This window comes from Diabrotica virgifera, chromosome 4 (genome assembly GCF_917563875.1).
Source record: "Diabrotica virgifera virgifera chromosome 4, PGI_DIABVI_V3a".
In the NCBI taxonomy this organism is placed as follows: Eukaryota; Metazoa; Arthropoda; class Insecta; order Coleoptera; family Chrysomelidae; genus Diabrotica; species Diabrotica virgifera.
The window spans coordinates 47,271,875-47,298,498 of NC_065446.1; the positions used below are offsets into that span (position 1 = coordinate 47,271,875).

The 26,624-nt window shown below is 31.7% G+C and overlaps 1 protein-coding gene across 2 annotated transcripts in view; it reads right to left on the reverse strand.

Moving 5' to 3' along the window:
* Window positions 1–26,624, reverse strand: part of LOC114340578 (thyrostimulin beta-5 subunit-like) — a 130,824-nt gene that overhangs the window by 78,016 nt on the left and 26,184 nt on the right. The window contains exon 1 of one of the 2 annotated variants that reach the window (XM_050649103.1): window positions 14,210–14,289. The exons of the other annotated variant lie outside the window; for it this stretch is intronic. The gene's annotated coding sequence lies outside the window, so the exon portion shown is untranslated. Of the gene's footprint in view, window positions 1–14,209; window positions 14,290–26,624 lie in introns of those variants that run through there. 2 annotated transcript variants of the gene reach the window in all.

Sequence of the window (26,624 nt, forward strand, 5' to 3'; positions counted from 1 at the left end):
TTAGATATTGTTACATGGTTACTATTTTTACAGTGAATGCAAAACATACTTTTCTCACATTTATGATCTGGATTTTTTATTTCACCACACTGTATACAGGATTCCTGTGAGCTTTTACACTGCTTAGAGACGTGCCCAAATTTCAGGCACCGGTAACATTGAACAACCCTACCAACAAAATGCTCAACAGGAAAATAAACACGATTGAAAGCAACGAAATTGGGTAGAATATTTCCCTCAAAAGTAATGACTACGGTTTTCTTATCTACATATTCTATTGTACTTTCTTTTTGAATCCTACGTTTTGTTCTATATATATTTAAAACTTTTGACGTGCATTCAATATTCTCTATAAGATAATTAACATCAAACGTCGTATCCACGTCTCTTACCAACCCTTTCACTTCTAACAAGTGATTTGGTATATAAGCTCGCAAATTATGTTCTTTTAGAGACTTATTATTTACTAAGTTGTTAGCATCTAAACGAGAATTTAATAAGACTTTTATCCTATTCTTCCCAATACTGCGTATTTGCTGTATGTGAGTAAATTTTAACTTTTTAAATAATAAATCCCCTAAAACCATGGGGTGTAATCTTGATAAATTACTTAAATCACCAATTCTTTCAATATATACCCAGATATTATTTAAATTGTACTTATCTGACTGCAAATTAAAATGCTTTATCTCCTTTTCCTTGGACTGCAAATCATCTTTTTCCTGAGTCGTTTCACCACTAGTTTCCAATACACTATTTCCACTAGACACGTCCATATCAATTTCTTTCGTCAAAGAGGACGTCTTTAGATTTTTATCCCCCATTACGGGGTCTATTTATTTAAAAACACACAATTTATGTATTTATTTTTAAACGATCACCAAAACAAAAAGAAAAAACTAGAACTAATTAACAAGCTATTAAGCCAAATACGATTACTACTAGACACGTCCGTATGGCTTAAAAGTATGCGGTAGAATACCTTTTAAAGTTAAAAACATAAATATTCTCATTTGAAAGCTGTATAATTATTTAAACAATTTTTATTTAAACAAATTAAAATATTGTGTTATAATAAATAAGTAAATTTATTATAACAAAACAAAAGCAAGTTTGACATTTAATAATGTGTTAGTTCGATGGCTCTACTCGAGTTACTTGGGAACAAAAAAAGAATGAACGAAATTGCTCCATGGGAAGCCGAGAAAATGCATTTTGTTAACGTATACCGATTTTGAACTTTGAGGGTTACATTTTCTCCAACCTAATTTTTGATTGGAATTTTGCTATTTTTTGGCAATTTTCACACGTATTATCGATAGTTTTTATTATAATAATATATGTTATGAGGATTTTAAAGATATGAAAATTGGTGTGGAGAAAGAGGACAAAAACAAAAAGGTGATGGTTTGAAAATTATGATCCTATTGTTTATATCTTTGCCGTAAATTTCGGTCAACTTTGGTCGGTTGTATATCAGGAACCACTCATCATAATTAAACGTTTTTTTTTTTAGAACAAGCGTCCTGCCGCTGTCTTTCGATTGCCATTTTCACAATTTAACTTAGTTTAATATTTCCCGAGATATTTTATTTGTTTATAAGCCAAAAAATTGTTTATAATTTTAAAATATTCCTGAGGCCGCTTAAATAGTCCAATTTCAATTCTGTAAAGTACATTAGATAGGTATAGTATCTTTTTATGAAAAAATGATAATTATTCTTATGCATCATAATTATTGTCGTTATTATAGCGACCGTAAATTTTTATTTAAGATTTCAATTGTTGCTAAACTGTTCATTCAATTTCCATCGGCTTCTGAAATTATAATATATAGGGAAGGGCCTTTTACTTTACCAAGCTATTTAATTATTGATTGACTACTTATCTAAAAGTTTAGTTGAAAAGATTAAAGATTTTGTTGGAAAAACCCGCTTTTTCCGGGGAAAATTTTCGTTGAAGTAAATCGGAAAAGCACCTCTCTATGTAGAAGTTAATTGCGGTGAATTTTTATTTGGGTGTTTTTGGTCTAAAGTTAAAATCTTTGGAGTTATAGAGCAAAAATTGAAAAAAACACGATTTTCGGGCGCCATTTTGTTTATAAAAAAAGTAGCACACTATCTGCGGACTTTGCATATCTATATTATTAATATATACAATCATAAGATTCGATTCCAGCAATAAAATTGCTGGTAAATAACTTTTCCCAAAAATGGCCTATTCACCGATAATCAGCCCAGACTATTGGGACCGTGCAAGTTCGGCAAAGCGACCTCTATTTCTACGCTCTGTACTTTTATTCGCACTTTTAATTATATTGGCCAATTATATTAGTCCTGGTTGCTGGATAATTGTCAAGACCATAGTCCAAAAAAATAATAAGAAGAAAAAAATAAGATGCAGGTTATGTTTAGCAAACGTAAACAATTGTATGTAGTAAATAAAATCCGTTATTAAAATGCAGTACTGCAAGCAAAATACAATTAATTAAATTTACCTTTATATAATAATTGCATATCATATCAATATTGTGGAGCAATATATAATTTTTCTGAGTCAATGACAGAAGGTATGAAATATACGTCAATTTGACAATTTCAATTGACAATATGAATTATTTAAGATAGTTGCAATATTTCTCCGCGACTCGCGCACGTTCGTTTCTCGTTTCCCTTTCCAAGTACTTGCACACCGCGAATAGTAAATCACGAGGGAAAACCAGGAAAAAACCTCGTGATACTATCCCGACATCGTAGGTATTTGGTCTTACATTTAATTTACCTTCAAAAAACTAATACCAAATTCTGACTTTAATATGTTTGAATTATAAATAATATTAATAATACACAGATATACAATAAGTAATACTAAAATATAAAATTTGTACTAACTCGATATGTTATTGACTTACTAATCGTGGTATTTTCTTTCTATTGACTTCCTCTTTCAGTATGGGTAAACACATCCTACTGCATTCTACCGAGGAATTTGCGACACAATTGGTTTCATTTAGCATAATTAGAGCAGCTTCTTTGATTTTTCTCTTTTTACTATCTGTTTCTTTCAGGACTATACTTGAATCTCTCCACTGAACTCTATGTTCATTATCCCATGCGTGTTGACATATTTGAGATCTATCAAATTCTCTATTTTTAATATAAGACTGATGTTCACTTATTCTAACGTTTAATGGTCTTGATATTTCACCTAAATAAAATTGTTCACATTCACAAGGTATTTTATAAATGCAATTCTTTGTACTTTCTTGTTCATTGTTAGGTTTAGTTTTAGATAGAATAGATCTCAATGTGTTTGTTGTTTTGAATGTTGTTGAAATGTTGAATTTATTTCCTATTGTTTTAAGTTTCTCGGATAGTCCTTTTATATATGGTATTGTTATTTTCCTCGTATTATTTCTTGTGAATGTTGTAGGATCCCGTTCTAAGTTATTCTGTTCCATTCGATCCAATCTTGTCAATTCCTTATTTATAAACGATAAAGGATAATCATTTTTTAATAAAACAGATATTAACAATTGTTTTTCTTCTAAAAATGAACTTTCGTTAGAACAAGTAATTTTGGCTCTATCATATAAGGATTTAATGATTCCCTTTTTAACGTTGATGTTGTGATTTGATTTGTAATTGAGATATCTATTGGTGTGTGTTGGTTTTCCATACACTTGAGTCTCATATCCAGTATCCTTCTTTGAGACTAAAACATCGAGGAAAGCCAAAGTGTTATTGTATTCCTTTTCCATTGTAAATTTTATTGTCTCTTCTTGATCGTTTATAATATTCAGGAATGTATCCAACAATTCTGATCGATGAGGCCATATTAAAAACACATCATCTACATATCTCCACCATACTGTGGGTTTTAAATTTTGTTTAGAAATGATATTAGTTTCGAAATCCTCCATAAATATATTAGCCAATAATGGAGATAAAGGAGAGCCCATTGCTAGACCAAAATTTTGTTTATAGAATTCATTATTTAGTTGAAAATAGGTATTATTAGTACATAATGTCAATAACTCCATTATAGCTGATACATTTAGTTTTGTCCTATTTGTCAATGTATTATCATTTTCTAACTTCGTTTTAATTATGTTTAAAGTTTTATCTAATGGTACACTTGTAAATAAACTGTTTATGTCAAAACTCACTAAAATATTATTTGGATTAAATTCAATATTTGTTAATTGGTTTAAAAAATGTTGTGTATTTTTTATAAATGTGTCATTATTATTTGCAAATGGTTTTATAATATTTAATAAAAATTTTGATAGCTCACTACAAGGAGAATTGATGGTACTACAAATGGGTCTAAGTGGAATATTCGCTTTATGAATTTTCGGTACTCCATAAAAATGTGGTGTCTTACTGTAATGAGGTGTCATTATTTTCTTTGATAGTACGTTAGATCATTTTTAAATTTGAATAAAGTTCTTTAGATTTTGTTTTCCAGTGTCTTCGTTGGATCCTTCGTTAATTTGGTATAAGGTCCATTTGTAATATAATGTAATTTTGTCCTCATATTGTATTTTATCCATTATTACAGTTGCATTTCCTTTATCTGCTGGTAGGATTGTTATGGAGTCATCATTTTTTAAAGTTTTTAAAGCTTTCATTTCCTCTTTGCTGATGTTCTGTTCAATTTTATTAGATTTTTCCAATTCAAGTTTACATAGTACCCTATATTGTTCTTTTTCATGATTTGGTAAACACTGGGATATTTTTCCACTGAGCTAATTATGTCTAATTTTGGAATAGATGGATGAGTAACAGCATAGTTTAAACCTTTTGATAATACTAAATTTTCAGTTGCATTTAAATTTCTATTTGATAGATTGACAACTGTCGCTAATATGTCATTATTTCTATTTAGGTTATCAAAAGCATGTAAACTATTTTGTTCTAAAAGAATATTAAATTTATTTAAATGTATATTTCTTTGTTTTTGGTATGAATTTTGATAAATTATTTGTAAACTAAAAGTAATTCGATCAAAATCAGAATTTGATATCATTCCAAAAAGCAAATCTTCAATACTTACGATGTCTTGTTCGATAAAAAATAAATTTGACCTATGAAATTGTAACCTTTCCCGAATCATCGATAAACTGGCTCTATGTAGAATATTATGAAGTCTTCTGCTTGAATATGCTGGCCGTAACCTCAAGCCCTTTGGTATTAAATTGTTGTTTCTACATCTTCTTAAAAATTTAATTGAATTCTGACAGTGTGCCAGTTTCTCGTACCTATAAGGTTTCCAATCTCCTAAAATTTTGACAAACTCTAGACCCATACCGGTTTCTTAATGTTGTTCTGAAGCTATTTCCTTGTGGCATTTTTATAATTAAGTATATTCTATGGGAAATAAGCCACAATTTTACTAAAAAATGAATCTATTAACGTTTCGAAGCCCAAATCGGGTTTCGTTGTCAAAATACAAAATACTATTAAAATAAACAAAAATGTTGTTGCCAAGTAAAAAAAAATTCTTCTAATAATTTATTTAATCTGACTCATTTATATTGGCAATTCAGACGTATATTATACATTTTAAAGTAGAAGACTTTAAAATGATACCACCAATATTTATGAGTTGCGTTCCTGGGACGACTTTACTAAAAGATAGTTCATTCGATTATATGAAATCAATCCCAACTCAAGAATATCCGTCGCAAAAAAATCATAGCATGTGATCTGTCTTTAAAAAGACAACCAAATGCAACGATGACAGTAAAATTCTCGCGTTAGAGATTCCATAGTAAATCACGAGGGAAAACCAGGAAAAACCTTGTGATACTATCCCGACATCGTAAGTATTTGGTCTCACATTTAATTTACCTTCAAATAATTTCGAAAAGAATGTGCCTTACTGAGTAGACGTGGTTTTGCGGTACTGCGATTAAGTATTGGAATATGTGGTAAACGTGCACGTATAATTTTGAAAATTTGTCTGTAAGTGGAAGTTATGACCACGGACGTAAATACATAGATACATAGAAATATTTTTAGCTGATTTTTAGCTGATTTGCAGTAAGTTTTTATAAAGTTTGTTTTGTTAAAATGGGTAGAGATGGTAATAGAAGTCAAAGTGGTAAGGGAGAGGATGAATTGCACTCAGTAGTTAAAGACCTTGTTGTTAAATTGTGCACAGCAGATGAGTTTATCCTCAAGCTTACCGAAACTATAACTGGGATTATCGAAGAGAAATATAACGAAAAAATTGCCAAACTCGAAGAAGAAAATCAAAGTATTGTTAGAAAACTTCAGCAGCAGGAAGAGACAATCAAATCTCTTGTTAATCACCAAAAGAAACAGGAACAAATGGGGAGAAGCACCAACCTTAGAATTTATGGAGTTCCTGAACCATCGGGTCCTGAAAATTTGTCTAAAACTATGCTTGCTATATTTACAACTACAATGCATCTGGAATTAGATGAAAGAAGTATAGAGTTCTGCTATCGACTGAACAAGAAAGAAACCCACAAAAGTAGACCAGTTTTGGTGAAATTTTCCTCAAATTATTATAAAAATGTTGTTTACAAAAATAAAAGGTCACTGAAGTCTACAAATATAATAATTCGAGAGGATTTAACGAGAGAGCAGCTAAATATTGTAACGGAGGCAGTGAAAAAAATTAATGGTTCACGTGTGGTTTGGACAAATTATGGTCAAGTTTACGTCAAACTGAATGGTCAACAAAATGGTAGAAGAATCAGCTCACTGGAGGATGTCGCTAAACTACTTACTTAGTATATAATGTATTATTATTATTCTCTATTTAATGGCTTTTGAAATTAACAGATAGAATCATGATGTTTGTTATTTTTATCTTTTACGAGCATAACAATGTTAAGGATTATATTTGCACCATTTGACCAATTGAGTTGTTCCCGTTACTAGATTTTTATCTAGGTGGAACAAAAACTACAAGAACTACAATTTTTTGTTTAAGTTAGATATCGTTTGTTTTGGTATTGTTTTAATTTCGAACTCGAGCATTCAAATTGTTTAAAATAAAACAAAATGTTTAAAGTAGGTTGCTGTAATGCAAGATCATTAGTACCTTCATTGCAAAATATTAAACAAATAGTTTCGGATAATTCTTTAGATATTCTTTTAATATGTGAAACATGGTTGAAATATAGTATTGTTGATGACCAATTAAATTTTAATAATTATAAATTATACCGGGCGGATAGAAATTGCAGAGGTAAAGGAATATGTATATATGTTGGAGATGGATTGCGTTGTGAACCACTTATAAGTAGGCAGGATTATATCTGGGAACAGTTATGGATTAAAATTACGGTTCATAAAAAAACATTTGGCATAGGTGTAATATATAGACCTCATGAAAAAAATTTAAATTCTTTTCTGGATGAGTTTGAAAATAGTCTAATTGATATTGGACCAACTGTAGATGAAATAATTTGTATGGGTGATTTTAATTTAGACTTGTTTGACTATGACAATAGTAGTGTTAAGAATTTTTATTCAATTTTAGAATCACTGAATTATTGTCAATTGATAGACGTTCCTACTAGAGTCACTGCTACATCTGCAACACTTCTAGATTATGTAATAGTACAAAAAGGAGCTGCAGTGGAGGGGGGTGTCATACATCATAACATCTCAGATCACTCTATTGTTTATTGTAAGGTAAATGTAGGTGGTACATCGCAACAATCTAAAATGTGTACATATAGAAGCTTTAAAAATTTTAATCAAGAATCCTTTCAGGCTGATTTGTTTAATACTTCATTTTTCAGAATATATGACCAGGAAAATATTGATGCAAAAATATCGTACTTAGTTAATTGCTTAAATAATTTATTTGATAGACATATTCCCATAGTTACCTCTAGAGTCACTAAAGCCAGAGCACCATGGATGACATATGTCATCAAAATTATGATGAACGAGAGGGACAAAGCTTTAAGCAAATTTAAAAGGACTAGATTACAGAGACATTTAGATTTTTATAGACAAATGCGTAACTTTACTAATCGGGCTATTGAGAGAGAAAAAAAGGCATACTTTATACATCAATTCAATAATAATTCATCAAAAGAAATGTGGAAGACACTAAAGTTGAATAAATTTCTTCCCGATAAAAATAAAAATATTCCAGAGGATTTAAAAAATCCTAACGATCTAAATAATTTTTTTATAAAATCTGTTCCTAATAAAAAACCACCCCAACATCTTTTAAATTTTTATAATAACAATAGATTACTCAATGAAAACTTTAAATTTAAGGAAATTAATGACTTGTTTGTTGTATATAATGGTATAAATAATGAAAGTATCATATTATATTAATAAATGGTTATTCATCAATTCAATAAACGTAATACATTGGAACAACTACTGAAAATCAATTGTCAGAAAAACGTCAAAGTGAAAACCGATCTTTTAAATTGCTCTTTAAAAATATTAGTTTTCGACGTTTTTTTTTCTACAGTTTTATAGTAGTAATCATAGAAATCGGACGTACCTTCGGTACAACGATAATTGAGACTACAGATAACCCCCATTGTCTTAATTTAATTTGAATTTTTTACGACTGCAATATCGTTTGCTGAAGCGCCTACAACTGCAATATGAGTGTCAATAGCGGAGGTAGGCCTCCTGATCCACCGCCCAGAAAACCTATTATATTCGATAGTCAAAATGATGCCGAACAATTCCGAACAAATGGAACTTTCTGTAAGTACTCCCATTCCAATAAATTTGACAACCAAAAACAACAACAGCCAGTATACAAATGATCCAAATACAACGAATATGAATGTTAATAATGAAACAAAACAGAACTTAAAAGAGGTAAGGCAAGCATTTTTATTTAACAATAATGACCGAGGTCCATATCACGTTTACATTGAAAACAGTTCTACGCATTTTAAAGGTAAAATAAAGTCTTTAAAAATTGGTGAAATTATTTTGTCTAACTTTTCTGAAGCAGACAATATGATTTCCAGTATAGATGCCATCGGCCGTAATAGAATTAGAGTCAAATGCAAAGACTATAAAACTGCAAATAATCTTGTTAAAAACAAATCTCTGGAAATTTTTAGATCAAATAATTTGGATCTGTATATTCCAAAATTTATTTTACACAGACAAGGAGTTATTAGAGACATAGACATAGATTTCTCTGAAGAGTATATAAAAAATAAAATAAAACAGTATGATAGTCATTGTATACTTGAAATTGCAAAGGTTAAAATAATTACGCGTAAAATAGAGAAAATTGTTAATGAGGACAAAATTGTCGAATATGTCCCTACTAAATCTTGTATTGTGACCTTTAAATCGCAAACGTTACCTAAATATGTAGTCATAAATAAGGTTATTAAAGAAATTGAAGTGTATAAACAGATAGTTCTGTTATGTTTCAACTGTCTTAGGTACGGCCACCTAGGCAGTCAGTGTAGGAGTCAGCCAAGATGCAATAGATACCAAGAACCTCATAATTCTAAAAATTGTACAAAAGTTGAGTTCACACAAGTATGTTTCAGCTGTAAGGGGAATCACTTGACTACGAATTTAAGCGCGTGTCCAGAATTCACACGACAAAAGTTAATAAAACAGACGATTGGTTTAACAAACGTTAATTTTTACGATGCAAATAAAAATATACCAAAGAATTCATATGCTAGTATTCTTAGGTCAAATATAACAAACAACGATACAAATTTTTCACAAAATTCACAACCTTCTACTTCTACCCAAGGAAATAACTTTGTTAAATTTATATTTAATCCTCACACCAACACCAGTAGGTCAAATAAAAGGCAGAAGCCAAATAGTCCAGACCCAACTGATATAGCCAGAAAAGAAATAATATCTGTAGTTTCCCCTCCAAAACATTCTGAGGGAATAGTTAAAAGTCAATTCTATCAACAAAACTTAAACGTTGCAGATTTACAGTCAGAAGACTTAGATTCTTCTGTAATAAATGTCATTTTAGAATCAGTTCTTACAATTGTTAATTCAATTAAACAAAATAATAATTTTAATATTTCAAAATCTGATGTAATTCAGTTAATTAGTAAATATTTTAACCAAAATCTAACATCAAATCACAGGCCTAATTAAAATAAACATATTACAATGGAACTGTCGTTCGGCAGTTGCTAATAAACAAAATTTAGAATATTTACTCCATCAGAACGACATCAGTATAGCTCTATTATCTGAAACCTGGTTCAAACCGGGAAAATATTATAATTTTAAAGAATTTAATTGTTTTCGAGCTGACCGCCCTGATGGATATGGCGAATGTGCCATCCTTTTGAAATCTAACATAAAATGTGAAGAAATAATTTTTCCAAATACGTATTCGTTTACATGTAAGTGTATTTCCATTAAAATTTCACCTTTCAGAAAACGTTTACATATAATTTCTTTATATAATGAACCCAATAATAAAGTTTCAATTCAACAATGGATAAATTTTTTAGAAAATATATCAAAACCATTTATAATAGGAGGCGATTTTAATGCACACAATTTGGCGTGGGGTTGCGAAGTTGATGATAGATTAGGTAAAGATCTTCTAGATGCTATAGAATATTGTAATTTAGAATATTTAAACGATAGGTCTCCCACTCTTGCTATTTCCAAAAAACCTTCTGCTGTAGACTTAACCATTTTTCCCGAGATTTTGCTTCTTATTTCTATTGGAATACTCTACTAGTACCTCATGGATCTGATCATGTGCCAATCATTATTTTATCACAAAGTTTCTCCGCAACAGAAGCCACATCCAGTAGAAAACATAGAATATGGAACCTTAGCAGAGCCAATTGGATGACTTATGCCAGTACTTTGGAAACAATGGAAGTTCCATTAATCTACGAAGAATTGTTAACAAATATAAACCAGGCAGCCAACATCGCTATTCCAAAATATTCCTCCATTAACGAAAAAAACAGAAGCCATATTCCGAAACCATGGTGGAATAATCAGTGTCAACTAGCAGCTGAAAGTAGAAAACATGCGTTCATTAATTATAAACAGAATCCAACGCTCCAAAATTTAATAGAGTATAAACGACTTGACGCTGTTGCAAAGAAAATCTTCAAACAGAAAAAAAAAGAAGAATTGGATTGATTTTTGCGAAAGCCTAAACTCAAGAACACCATTAAAAGATGTCTGGCGAAAAGTTAATTGTTTTAAAAACCGCAAACAAGCCAACAGACTACCTATTGATCCAGAAGATACATGGTTGCAAGATTTTCACAGAAAAATTGCTCCGGCAAGATATTCAAACAGTATCCAGACAAAACCACAATTTTGACGAAAATTTTTATCTATGGGAATTGCATCGAGCCCTTGAACAAAGAAATAATACTTCTCCAGGTATAGACAATGTGTCATATTCGCTGTTGTATAACTTACCGATCGAACATAAAATTTCACTACTAAACATTTTCAACAATATTTGGACAAATAAGATACCAGTACCAAATAGTTGGAAAGAATACCTGATAATTCCTATTAAAAAACCTGGCAAACCAGACCGTGATCCAAATTCTTACCTATCTCCTTGTCTTCATGTCTTTTAAAAACATTCGAAAGAATAATTAAAAATAGATTTGAACATTGGTTAGAACACGATGGTATACTTCCAAGATCCCAATATGGTTTTCGCAAGTCTAGGTCTACTCAAGATGCAACTGCAGCTCTAGTTACGTCAATTCAGTTTAACTTTACAAGAAATAAGACTACAGCAGCTGCATTCCTTGACATTTCCGCTGCTTTTGATAATGTTAATTTAGACATTTTTTACAAAAAAATGTTTTATATTGGAATCCCTAATTCATTTGCTCTCTTTTTAAAATCTTTATATTCCAACAGATTAACTTATTTAAAAATTAATAATGATGAATTTTCATATCCTCGACTAACTAATATTGGATTGCCACAGGGAAGTATTTTAAGCCCGATTTTATACATCCTGTACAACATAGATCTTGAAGTAAGTATACCCAACAATACAAAAATTCTTCAATATGCTGATGATGTTGTTTTATATACAGAAGAAAAATTGTTAAGTAGATGTGAGGATAATTTAAAAGTCGCATTAGAAATCGTAAATCAGTGCTATGAAGAAGTAGGATTATCAATTTCTGACACAAAAACTGAGGTGTGTTACTTTACAAAAAAGCGTAGAGTTCCACAAGGCAATCTTAACGTTGGAAAATTTAATTTTCCAATTAAAAGCTGTGTTAAGTATCTTGGTACCTATCTAGACAGGAAATTGTCATGGAAAGATCACATTCATCATATTGTTAAAAAATCAGAAAACTCAATAAATATTTAAGAGCTTTCTGTAAAACAAATTGGGGAGCAGACCCAAATATTGCTTTGATGTTTTACCGTAACATGATCAGACCCATTTTCGACTATAGCTGTCATTTGTTTGGATCAGCGACCAATACACTTTTAAATAAACTTGAAATTCAAAAAACTAAATGCTTAAGATTATGCCTAGGCTATTTAGAATCCACTCCAGTCCAAATAATGGAAAATGAAGCAGTGAAACCTCCATTGCATTTACGCCGCCAATTTCTCAGTGATAAATTTACAACTCGAATTCTGTCCAAAAAATGTAATTACCTTCAAGATCTACATGAGCTATCAGTTTTAGACCTCACTCATAGGTACTGGAGAACTAAAAAATCTATACCTCTGGTAGAAAGTTATCTAAGTACGGTAAAGTACAGTGAAGTTATCTATAAAAGCCAAATTCCGCCTTACTACAGTGCAATGACAAAAACATTATTTTCTAACAAGGTTAAAACATGTTATTTAAACTCACATTTACCGCCAAATATGTTTGATATACTTATTAGAGAAAAATGGTTAAATTTTCAGTACATATTTACCAATGGGTCAAAAGACGCAAATGGAACGGGCTGTGCAGTATTCCACGAAAATAAAAATTACCATCATCAATATAGCCTACCTATTGAATGCTCAATATACACAGCAGAAATGATAGCAGTAATGTTTGCTGTTCAGTATGTACTACTGAATCCAACTAGCAATTATGTTATATTTACTGACAGTAAAAGCGTGGTGGACAGATTGAAAACATTCAAATAGTCAAACACATAAACCACATTGAATTGAATATTCTTAAAACTCTGTTTGAAATTATACAATTAGGAGTAAATGTAACAATTGCTTGGATTAAGGGTCATTCGGGAATAAAAGGCAATGAAATAGTTGACAATTGTGCTAAATCAGCTTATGTGATCGGAGAAAAAATAAACAAAAATTTAATTCCAGCTTCAGATATTGATACTTTTAGCAGACAAAAACTTAAAAATAATTGGCAATTGCATTACAGAGAATGTAATACTGGCTCAAATTTTGCTCATTGTAACCCTAGGATATTCTCAAAAAGATGGTTTTACACAGAATATAACAGACATTCTATAAAGACCATTAATCGATTGAGAGCCAATCATGCTCTTACGCCATCTTACATGCATAGAATCGGCTTGGCAGATACTCCCAATTGTACCTGTGGCAAAATCGGAGATCTAACACATGTCATATTGGAATGCCATTTAAACATAAATAACATAAACGACCTTTATAAGGAATTAAAAGATTTAAAATGTTTTTTCCCAATAAACCTAAATATGTACTTTTAATATTTACAAATGATATGGAAATTCTTCATCTCATTTATAAATTCATAATTTGTTAATGTGGTTTGAAAAAATTTAAAAAAAAATAATATAAAAAAAACACAAAATAAAATAATAATAAAAAATAATAAACAAAAAAAAAGGAACAAAAATAAAAAAGAATAGAAAAAAAAAGAAGTAAAAAAAAGTGTTTCGCACAAATTAAAATATATATTAAAAAAAACACAGTAAAATAATTAAAAAAAAACAAAATAAAAAAAAAAGCTACACAATGTACTAATGTATCTATAAAAATAAAATTGTAGAATGTACTTATGTTATAAGAAATTTATGACTGAATCTGCAATCAATCAGAAACAAGTCTGGCTAATTGGCTCTAGCAAAGACATTTTTCAAAAAAAAAACTACTGAAAATAATGAATTGATGAACATCGCTTTTTTGTTCCAATAAAACCAAGAATTGGACAAATTTTAAGTATTGCGTTTGTTGTCTGAATTAACATTTTTAATAATATTACGTACCTTTTTCGTTGAGTGTAATACGGATACTGCAGGACTCACCAATAGTACGGCCTAGTATAAACGTTATAGTACACCTACAAAGCCAAAATAAATAGATAAACTGAATAAAACACTCTTTAATTGAAAAATAATAATTTGTATTAAAACGATAACGAATCATCGTTAAAATTAATGGACAATTGGTAATACAATCATGATATAAAAAATAATAGGTGTTTTTTTATAAAAGCAATAATCATAACTCAATTATAAAAATTATTATTTGTTTTTGCATGGAGTGTTTTGGTGACAATTATAATTGCGGAGTATAATTGCCTTTTTGCACTTGCATCTGTTTGTGCAACAGGTTTTCTTCCAGCTGCATTTGACAAAACGTTGTCCGATCCAACTGAATATCTCGTAGCCAAGGGCGCCCATATAAAAATTTTTAGGGGGGGGCCAAACGTGAAGATGTTGCACATTACATTTTGTATATTTCGGATGACAATATATACAGTAGACTCTCTCTATAACGAACACGGATATAACGAGGTTTCGCTTATAACGAGGTACATTAGGTGTCCCATGAAATCCCTATTGAACTATAACGCTCTATACCGAGGCATATTTGGTTATAACGAGGAAAATTTAAATCGAAGAATACTTGTATTTACCTGTTTTTAGCGTTGTAATGGTCATAAATAAATAAATGCCTTAACTACCTGTACATAGAAATGCCCAACGTCTGTCTTATTATCAAGGCCAGTGCTATAATAAACTCGGCCACCTGTAATAAACATCTGCCTGTTTATCGACCGATATTGAATACTATAGGAAATTTACAATCTATGGCGGCGAAGTCTCATTGTTCACTGTTCAGGTTGACCATCGACACATAATAAACTACGTAAGAGGCATCAAAAAATTTCATTATTATTATTGTTTGATATAACGAGATCCGCTTATAACGAGATAATTAATTCACCATTTCAGTTCTCGTTATAGAGGGAGTCTACTGCAGTTTAAACCACCTAAAAAACCTAGTTTGAACCCTGTTGTGAGGAATTATTCATACATTTAAACACTTACCACAGCTATTTCTCAGTCGGAATTATTATTTTTAATTAGTTGGTTTGATTTAGATGAGCATGAGACATGACAGTTCAAATAAAACACTAGATAACTATAGAGAATATAATGTCAACAAAATTTTAAGTCCCTTTTTACATACAAATATTAATTTTGATTTCAATAGTTTATAAGAACAAAAGTAAGTAATTAATTAAAAAAAAATAAACCAGAACCAGCTGTTTCCTTCACATAAATATAAAAATCATTGTATTTTAGTCCCCTTTTTAGACCCCTTAACCCAATCTAAATTGTATCTTGTTCTTTCTTGTTTTCTCCCATAAAATAAAATAAAATCTATTACCGTCCTTATTTCCTTCAATAAAAAAAAATCATTTGCCTGGATAAACACACTGCAATCTTCCTTAAATTTTGTCAAAATGTCACGTCAAATATCGAACTTCTAAATAAATCTGCCAAATTTATTATTTCCAATATACTGAATAAATGTAAATCTGGTAAATAAATGTACTTCTATTACTTCTTTAAAGCCTCAGGATCGATAAATACATACAATTACTGAATACCGGAACACCCTTTAACATACAAAAGGGTCTATTACACGACTCTCAGCCTGGCCATTAATAAACATCGAATTAATCTCTAGAGGATTTTCCAAGACAAATCTTTACGTGCCCCAAATTTCCAGCACACCAACGGATACCTCAATAAGAGAATTCCCAGTACATCCCACCAAAGGATTGAAAAAGTACCATTTCAATTAAAAAAAACTGGGAATCCAAATCGCCGACCAGGCTTCAAGTGCTTTCTCAAAAATGTTTATTGAAAAGAATGAACGTTGTTGATTTTCTAACAAGGCGTTCAAAACAAAAAACTCTACAACAAAAATCTTCTCTCACTGACTCACACAAAAAGCATATACATCCAAACATACAAATTATACATCCTCCAAGGACAAAATAATCGGTTATAAACAACCAAAACTCAACAAACGTTACTACTAAATTTTCAACCGTAATAACTCCACCTTTCCTTCCGGAAAGAAAATTAAGTTTCTTTGAATTGAATCCCAAAGAAACTTGTTAAAAATACATACTATGTTACACTATCTACATCAGAATCCGATTCAACGTAGCTATCAGAGTTCTGTGGGTGAGGTTTCAAGTCTTTCACATGCCAGTGACCAATAGACTTACCATTATCATTTATTAATTCATATGTACAATAACCAACCTTACGCTTTACTCTAAAAGGTCCAACAAATCTATCAGCAAACTTAGATGTAAAATAATTAGCTTTATCAGAAAGAACATAGTTCTTTTTCCAAACTAAATCATTTTCCTTAAAATGAACATCCCTTCTTCTTAAATTATATCTTTCTCTGGTGTTATCTGAAGCTTTATCAATCCGCTTCTTAACCCAGTCTCTCAACCTATTCATATTTTTAGAACGATCATACACACGTTGTTTATTTTCTTCATTCCCTATTTTTAGATGATATTCACTTCCATGAGTCATCATCTCACAACCAAAATTAATGAAGAATGGTGTTTGACCTGTCACCTCATGTTTGGCAGTTCTAATAGCACAACCTAGTTCAGGTAAATTGACATCCCACAACCTATGATTATCTTTAACATAAGCCATCAACATGGTTTTCATGATACGATTAATTCGTTCAGTAGGGTTTGGATGAGGGGTAAAATTTGGAGTAAAAAGAAATCTGATTCCAAACTCTTGACAAAAAGATCTTAAAATATTACCTTTGAACTGACTTCCATTATCACATTTTAAGACTCTGGGAACACCAAACAAAAGAAATACATTTTCTTTTAAAATTTTACTTATAGAAGTGGCAGTTGCCTTTCTCAGAGGGAATAAAAGAGGAAATTTACTGAACTTATCAGTAACTACCAAAATCCAAGTATTACCAGCTGAACTTCTGGGCAATGGTCCAAATAAGTCCATACTGATGATCTCCCAAGGTTTTGTGGGTTCGACAGCCTGTCCCATATGTCCTGCAGGACTTTTCTGTTCAGGCTTCCTCCTTAAACAAACCTCACATTTCCTTATATATTTCGTAATGTCCATTTTCATAAAAGGCCAATAGAAAAGGCGAGATACACGATGAAATGTTTTGTAGATACCTAAATGACCTGAAACACAAGAATCATGACACCTCTGAAGTATCTTATCTCGAAAATCTTTTGGAACTACAAGTTTCCAATATTCACAATCATCTCTTAAACTCGGAAAATCTTGATCAATATATTTATACAACTTATTATTTGCTAGTCTCCATCTGACAAATTTTAAAGGATTTTTATTTACATTATTACACATTTTCTTATACCATTTATCACTGGTAGAAGAAAAATCATATTCGTCACATTCGGGGTTTATTGCTTGAACATTACTTATTTCTACAGAATTTATCATATGTACACTATCAACAGGTAGTTCTAAAGCTCGCGAAAGGGTGTCAGGAACTATGTGATCCTTACCTTTGCGATGCAGTACTTCATAATCAAACTGTTGCAGACGTAAGGCCCATCTACCAAGTCGTCCTTGAGGGTCCTTCAAATTGTCCAACCATAACAACGAGTAGCAATCAGTGATTACGTAGAACTTATAACCATCTAGATAAGCTCGTAAAGTTTCACACGCCCACAAAACACAGAGGCATTCACGCTCAACACTGCTATAGTTTCTCTCGGCTCTATTTAGAGTTCTAGACAAATAACAAATTACATGTTCAGTTTCATCATACTTTTGAGTAAGGACAGCTCCAAGACCATACGCTGACGCATCAGTTTGTACGTAAAAAGGTTTGTCAAAATTAGGACTAGACAAAATAGGTGCTGAGACAAGAGCGTCTTTAATACTCTGAAAAGCTTCCTCACAAGCTTTGTCCCAAACGAACTTCTTGTTCTTTTGTAATAATCTACACAAAGTTGAAATAAAATCTGAATAACTATTTACAAACTTACGATACCATCCTATAACTCCAAGGACTCTTCTGACTTCAGTGACATTGGTGGGTCGTGGAAGATTCACAATGGCCTCTACTTTTGCCGGATCTACAGACAGACCACTAGAGTTAACAACATAACCCAAGTATTTAAGTTCTGACACACAGAAAGAACATTTTTCTTTATTAAGGGTCAAATTGGCTTTTTTCAATCTGGCAAAGATTTCTGTCAAGACTTCGACATGTTTATCGTAAGTTGACGTAGCCAGACATATATCATCTAAGTACACAAAAACATACTCAGAGAGTTCAGGACCTAATAGATTATCTACTAATCTTTGAAACGTAGCTGGAGCGTTGTGCAATCCGAAAGGCATACGACAATACTGGAAAAGTCCACGCCCTGGCACAGTAAACGCCGTGTACTGCTTGCTCTCTTCAGTAAGACCCACCTGCCAATAGGCACTCTTAATGTCCATTGTTGACAAATATCTAGCTCCACCTAACTTACTTAAAATGCTATTTATATAGGGTAAAGGATAAGCATCACGCTCAGTAACACGATTTACTTTCCTAAAATCAACGCAAAAACGCCATTCCCCATTCTTTTTAGGTACCAGCAACACTGGTGAAGACCATCCGCTGTGTGACTGTTCGACAACACCAAGCTTCAGCATTTTCTCCAGCTCCTTGTTGATCATACCCTGCTTAATTGGTGATACCGGATAAAACCTCTGCTTGATTGGTTCTTGTTGACTAACTACAATTTTGTGTTGAACTACATTAGTACAAGTTAATTTGTCTGGGTCGATACTAGAAAAATAAGAATCAACGAGTTCGTTAAGCTGTTTACGTTGCTCTGGTAGAAGTTCAGATTCCGATTGTATCGAATTAACCACTGGAACACTCATAACTTCCGAAGAGAAAAACCACTCTCCTTTTCGTAAATCTGGTACAATACCCATTCGCACCCAGAAATCTACACCTAGTACTAAAGAGTGTCTACACTGTGGCCAAACGAAAACATCAATTACCTTAACAACATCACGAAGTTTTATAGGCACCGAAGCTACACCTAATAAAGGACTCTGACTACCATCCGCAACTCTGCAAGACCCATCTGGAACAGTTTTTAAATGTACACCTAAACTACGTAAAATCTCCCATGTAGGCATATTTACAAAAACTTTATTGGCTCCACAATCCAATAAACCGAATACTGTCTTACCTAAGATATCAACTTCTACATAAGGACATTCACTGTCATTACTCTGTGCTAAAATATAATCTAAAACTAACTTAAATGAATAAAAATTATCACTACCTTCTTCCTTATCGACCGTTAACTGTCCGTTCCGATTCGAGATAGCCCGGTCGTCCACTATCTCCGGTTGCCGTTTCCCGAATTATTTCCAGAATTGTTTCCAGTTCTAGAATTATTATTGTTACGATTCTGTGAATTACATTGAGGACAAGTATTTTTAGTAAAACCTTCCTTGTTACAACCAAAGCATCTAAACACACGTTTTGGCCTCTTACAGTCCTTAACCACGTGACCATACTCATTACAGCGCCAGCATTTAGGTACAAACGCCTCTACTTCTTGTACAACGTGATGACGAGAAGAATTAGCTCTACTACTAGAAGAAGGCTTAAACGACTCAATATTAATTCGAGTTTGCTCAATTTTTCGACACAAGTCAATTAAATCAAAAGGACTCTTTACTTCGACTAAAGTTAATCTTTCCTGATAAAAAGGTAAAATGTTTTTAAGTAACACCTGCATTTTTAAACTGTCCGGAACTGGTGTTGGCATTTGTTCGAACTTACTGGTCATCTTGGCAACAAACATACCAATAGATTCGTTAGATTCCTGAGTAGTATGAAGAATATCCTGCCAGATCTCATCTGCAGAAAGGGTAAATTCTTCCTTCATTAAGCTCACTAAACTATCCCAGTTGCTAGCATAGTTCCTATACAATTTATAAAAACCTAAAGCGTTACCAGTAAATAAATCTCTAGCACAAGAAAATAACTGAATTTTATTTACATTACGTGACCTACAATACTCCTCAACTTCTTCAAGAAAAACAGAAAAATTTTGTGGTTTACCAGAATACTTAATTCCCCACTTATATACAGGTTCTGAAGGAAAGTCACTATTAGATGGCAAGAAAACAATGGGATTAACTGTTGAATTCGAAGTTTGATTTGTTTGGTTACTCACATTCGGTGCAGAAATATTTCGAGTAGGGGTAGAATTACCATTAGGGTCATTTAAATTAAGACCTGATAAATCAATATGATGATAAAAATTAGGATCAGTAGGCATCTCTACAGAAACAACATTACTAGTTTTCAAAACATTAGACTTAGTAGTATATTCACCTATCAAATCCATCAATTTCTTTAACAATGCAGAACGCTTTGACATTTCATCAGTGTCTGTTCTGTGAATACGGTTCAATCTACCTGAAAGATGTGCAAACTTAGTCTCAATCCTTCTTATTTGGTTTGCAGTACCTGTAAAAGCATTAATAATATTCAGAATCTCTTTTAATTTATTTTCACAACTTGTCAACTCAGCAGGAATATCAGGAGGTAAATCAAAGTTAGGGATTTTGCCAAATTTTTCTAAAACAAGGCAACTACGCACAGTACTCTTTAACTCTTCTACCTTACAATTAGTCAAAATAATACCTCTCATTTGCAACTCAACTTCAAGTTCGTCTTTGACCAAACGGTCAACATCAAGTTTAAACGACATTTTCTTTTAGAGAAATTAAAATACACAAAAAAAAATAAGACAAGAAAACCTCTACCTCACTTTAAATAAAAGTACATTTAACTTTTGATTATTAATTTTCAACTCCTGTAACTCTACGTAACCTATGTATTACTTGAACTATCTAAAAAAAAATAAAAATCTCGGGTGGTTGAAAAGCCCCTTAAGTTGGCCGCCAAAAATGTACCACAGCTATTTCTCAGTCGGAATTATTATTTTTAATTAGTTGGTTTGATTTAGATGAGCATGAGACATGACAGTTCAAATAAAACACTAGATAACTATAGAGAATATAATGTCAACAAAATTTTAAGTCCCTTTTTACATACAAATATTAATTTTGATTTCAATAGTTTATAAGAACAAAAGTAAGTAATTAATTAAAAAAAAATAAACCAGAACCAGCTGTTTCCTTCACATAAATATAAAAATCATTGTATTTTAGTCCCCTTTTTAGACCCCTTAACCCAATCTAAATTGTACCTTGTTCTTTCTTGTTTTCTCCCATAAAATAAAATAAAATCTATTACCGTCCTTATTTCCTTCAATAAAAAAAAATCATTTGCCTGGATAAACACACTGCAATCTTCCTTAAATTTTGTCAAAATGTCACGTCAAATATCGAACTTCTAAATAAATCTGCCAAATTTATTATTTCCAATATACTGAATAAATGTAAATCTGGTAAATAAATGTACTTCTATTACTTCTTTAAAGCCTCAGGATCGATAAATACATACAATTACTGAATACCGGAACACCCTTTAACATACAAAAGGGTCTATTACACGACTCTCAGCCTGGCCATTAATAAACATCGAATTAATCTCTAGAGGATTTTCCAAGACAAATCTTTACGTGCCCCAAATTTCCAGCACACCAACGGATACCTCAATAAGAGAATTCCCAGTACATCCCACCAAAGGATTGAAAAAGTACCATTTCAATTAAAAAAAACTGGGAATCCAAATCGCCGACCAGGCTTCAAGTGCTTTCTCAAAAATGTTTATTGAAAAGAATGAACGTTGTTGATTTTCTAACAAGGCGTTCAAAACAAAAAACTCTACAACAAAAATCTTCTCTCACTGACTCACACAAAAAGCATATACATCCAAAGATACAAATTATACATCCTCCAAGGACAAAATAATCGGTTATAAACAACCAAAACTCAACAAACGTTACTACTAAATTTTCAACCGTAATACACTAGACCAAGTTTTTAAATGGAAATGTCATGGGTACCACAAAAGTTGGGCCTCTCTTTAAAACCCGTTTGAAAAGAATACAATGCTTGCAAAGCCTTCCCTTCAACTTTGGCGAGCAGACTAACCATGAGTATGTGTCGAACCAAGTTTTTACTTTAAAATCTTAAAAAAGAGCCCCCTTTATTTTTGCAGATATAGAATCCTTATGAAAAATAAGGCACACATATTCCAAACATTTTTAGAATTGTTGATAGATGGCGCAAATAAATCGCATTTTCCGAATATAGCGCCATCTGTCAAGTCAACAATTCTAAAAAAGTTCGAATAAATGTTACTTATTTTTTGAGGAGGAAACTCAATCTGCAAGAAAAAACGGGGGTTCCTATTTAAGATTTTAAAGTTAACTTTCACCCAACCTCCGGAGTGTGGAATGAAAAATCCTGTTTGGTGTCATTCTATAGATTTTTGAAAAATATTAAACACGTGTTTTTTAGTTTTTATTTGGAAGTATATTTCTCGAGATATTAGACCGTTTCTATAATTTTGCTGTGGTATCACGATATACCGTTTTTTCCGATTCTATCCACAATTCGCAAAATGGCTCGAATAAAATTTGCTTATTTGTACAAGGAAAATCCAAATCTGCAACAAAAATTAGGGGTTCCATTTAAGATTTTAAAGTTACCCCCCGCTCCACACCCAGGGGTTGAAGTGGTGGACTTGTTTAGTGTCCAAAGATTTTTGAAAATTATTGAACATGTATTTTTCAGTTTTTCGATCCGATGTTCATTTCGCGAATTATTCGGCCTTTCCGCTACTTTTGGGACACCCTGTATATAACACTCATTCATCATGAAAGATCGCCTGTTTTTCATTTAAATAAAATTGTTCTGTTCGTCATAATGAACACTTTAAAAATAATCTACTTACTAAAAAAATACTTTTGCAAACTAAAATTTGACTATGCTCAATAAATTTTAAAAATTATTTTTCAGTATGAATTTTTTCAAAATATAAAATATAATTACTATTTTATATCAGTTGTTAAAGACAAATGGCTCATTAGTGATTATCGATCAGAGATCGGATTTCTTGCTGATATGGTTTTTTTGCAGTATTATAAATGATTCATTTAATTTGTAATTTTGGGTGTCAATTACAGTGTATATGTTTCCCACGCCTCTAATCTCTTTCAATGTTTTCGTTAGTAGCATACCGTGATTGTGGGAAATGTGTATTATGCACATTCCATACAGACCACTGTCGCAGACACAAAGATTTTCTGTTAAACTATTAATAACTACCCAATATGTGAATTTTTTTTATTAATAAATATTGTTTTGACAAAAATACGTTTATGTAATATAAATTTAATTTTTTTCTTTCCCGAAAAGCTAGGGGGGGCCACGGCCCCCCCCTGCCCGTGTGTATGGGCGCCTATGCGTAGCTACAACCCTTAGCGATATTTTAGAGAAAATTGATCTAACTTTTTGGAGTATTAATGTCTCTAAAAGGTTTTTAATTGCTTTCAGATCAGAATTTGACATTTGCCATCAAACTTTTTTAGAGGTACCTAGTAGATATAAACTAGGGCACTGAAATATCGTTAAGGGTTGCAGTTACGAGGTTACTAGGTTCAGTTGGATCAGGATAAGGTTTTGCCAAATGTAGCTGCGACAAAAACTGTTCCACAAACAGATGCAAGAGCAAGAAGGCAATGATAATCCGCAATTCTAAGCGTCACCAAAACACTCCATGGAAAAATAAATAATGTTTATAATTGAGGTATAATTATTACTGCTTTTATAAAAAACACTGATTATTGTTTATAATAAGGTTGTTTGTATTACCAATAATTGTTCATTAATTTTAACGACGAGCCAATATATTTTACTAAAAATGATTATTTTCTAATTACAGAGTATTTTATTCAGTTTATTTATTTATTTTGATATTCGGGTTTGAAATCGGGTTTGGCCGGTAACAAATACATTTAAAACACATTAAACATTTTGACAAGCCACATTTTGCGCCTATGCCCTTAATAAACATGAATAAAATAATGGCTCGTTCAAATGAACCTGAGAAAAATATTTTCTGCGCGTTAAGAAGTTGATTTTAAAAATTTGATTTGATTTGTCAGTGGATAGATCTGTTATTTCAGTCTTCACTACACACATTCTTTCTATAGAAAGCGTCGCGTCGGATTATACAACCACCAATTTTCATATAAACAAAGTGTAAAATATCTATGGTTGATTTTAGATTGAAACATTAATTGAAAACTATACATTGAGCACATCCTTTAAAGACGCCAAAAGAGAATAATTTTTCTAAAAACCATAGTTAAAGCTTGATGGTGAGATGGCATTCAAACAAATGTATTATTTTATGAAATAAAGTACTCTTTGCTTAAAAAACCTTATAAAAAATCTTGTAAAAAAGTGCTCACTTCAGTTCTGATGAGTTCGTTTTCTTGTTATCAAAAGGAAACATTGAACAGATTATAAAATATATATTTTTAGGTTACCACAAGAATTAAAAATTTGTTTGTAGAGCGTTTACAGAAATCATAAAATCCTTTATAAAAGGTATATTTGTTAAAATCCCTATACAGGGCTACATCAAAGACAGAACTAGTTTTCGATCGGTTGACCGATCATCATCAGTGCAATCCTAAAATGTGTACAACCAGATAAAATGAGGCAAAGTATTTAAAATGTTGACTAAGGTTATAAAAAGTTATAGGTTATACTCACTTAGAATCTACATGCTAACCACCAAAGTAAAAATATATGGGTAAAAACCCTTTACAATTGATCCGTCATCGGAACATATGACAAAGATGTGAATTATAACATGGATGAATAAAATATCCAATGTTTTTCGCCCGAGGTACCAATGAGCTCTATCTGACAAGTTCACATCATGGCTGTACGGAAGCAAGTGATTTTGATAACGGAAATTCTGAATGGTGACATGACAGGAATGACAGTTCCACAGGAAGTTATAATTTCCCTGTTGTTTTGTGGTATTTATTGTAAAATTTGTTAAATTAATAACAATAAAAACAGTCGTTCCCACTGTGGTAAATAGTCTGTAAAATTGGAAATAGACTTGATGTAAATGTTAAAATATTGTAATGGAGGAAGTTGGCAAACCACATTACACATAATACAGAAAACTTAATAAACATTATCAAACCCTTCATATGTGATATCTAGGGCTTAGAAAAGGATTTGTGTGTTTATTTAAAGTTATCAATTATATTAGAATAATTGGAAGTTGTTATAGTATGTGGAAGTACCATAAAAAATCACTGTGTGGGTGACAAAGATGTAGAACTGTTTTCTGATCTGGGAGGGATATATAATATAAGCTAAGATACATGCCACCATTTCTCAAGATCCCTGCATATCGCCTGGAACTCTAAGGGTTCGAAAAAACAGACCAATATATGAGATAGCTAACATAGGGGAGAGGGGTGGTGTTATAAATTTATGAGAATATAATTAAAATGTAACATGAACGGGACCCAGAAAGAGTAGTGAGACTATTAAATTTAGTTACAGTATGATTATATGGGGTGAATATAATTAAATTATTGATGAAAATTTAGAGATGAAACGGTATGTATGTGGGTGATGATAGCAGCTGTTGGTTTGTGTGTGTATAATTGGATAGATGATAGTGAATGATGGATAGAGATGAATAAGGAAAGAAAATCATTATGAATTGTGTCAAATCAACTGTAAATGTGGCTATGTGAAAGCGATAGAAGTAATAATGAGGTGAAAAATACTATTGTAATTAAAAAGAAGTTAAGAAAAAAGTTGTCGATGAAGTGGATGGAAGTCCCGGTTAAACGAAACATGGCGGTTGACAGAATTTGGGCTTTTTTGTTTTTCCTTTTTGTTTTTCTGAGGATTTGGTTGATTCTAGAAAGTAATGAGTCAGCTGTGTTTGAGTTACCTGAGATGATCATAAAACAATCATCGACATAGCGAAACCAATGGAGAATTTCAAGATTTTTCATGATATGTACGGATTCTAAATGATCCATAAAAATGTCAGCTAGGAGAGGAGATAGGCAACTACCCATGGCTAAGCCATCAGGTTGTCTGTAATATTTATTGTTGAATACAAAGAAGTCTTGAGCTAGACAAAATTGTAGTAATTGAATAATTGAATTGGTGGTAGACATGGTAATGGAATTTGTTCTTAGAAGAGAATGTACCAGATTAATAGTTTCTTGTTTTGGGACTGAAGTAAAAAGATTGCTAACATCAAAAGATAGCATGGTAATGTTTGGACGAAGCTGAATTTGTTGGAGATTGTTGACAAGGTGACTTGTGTTTTTGACTGAGAATCGAGGGGTGAAGT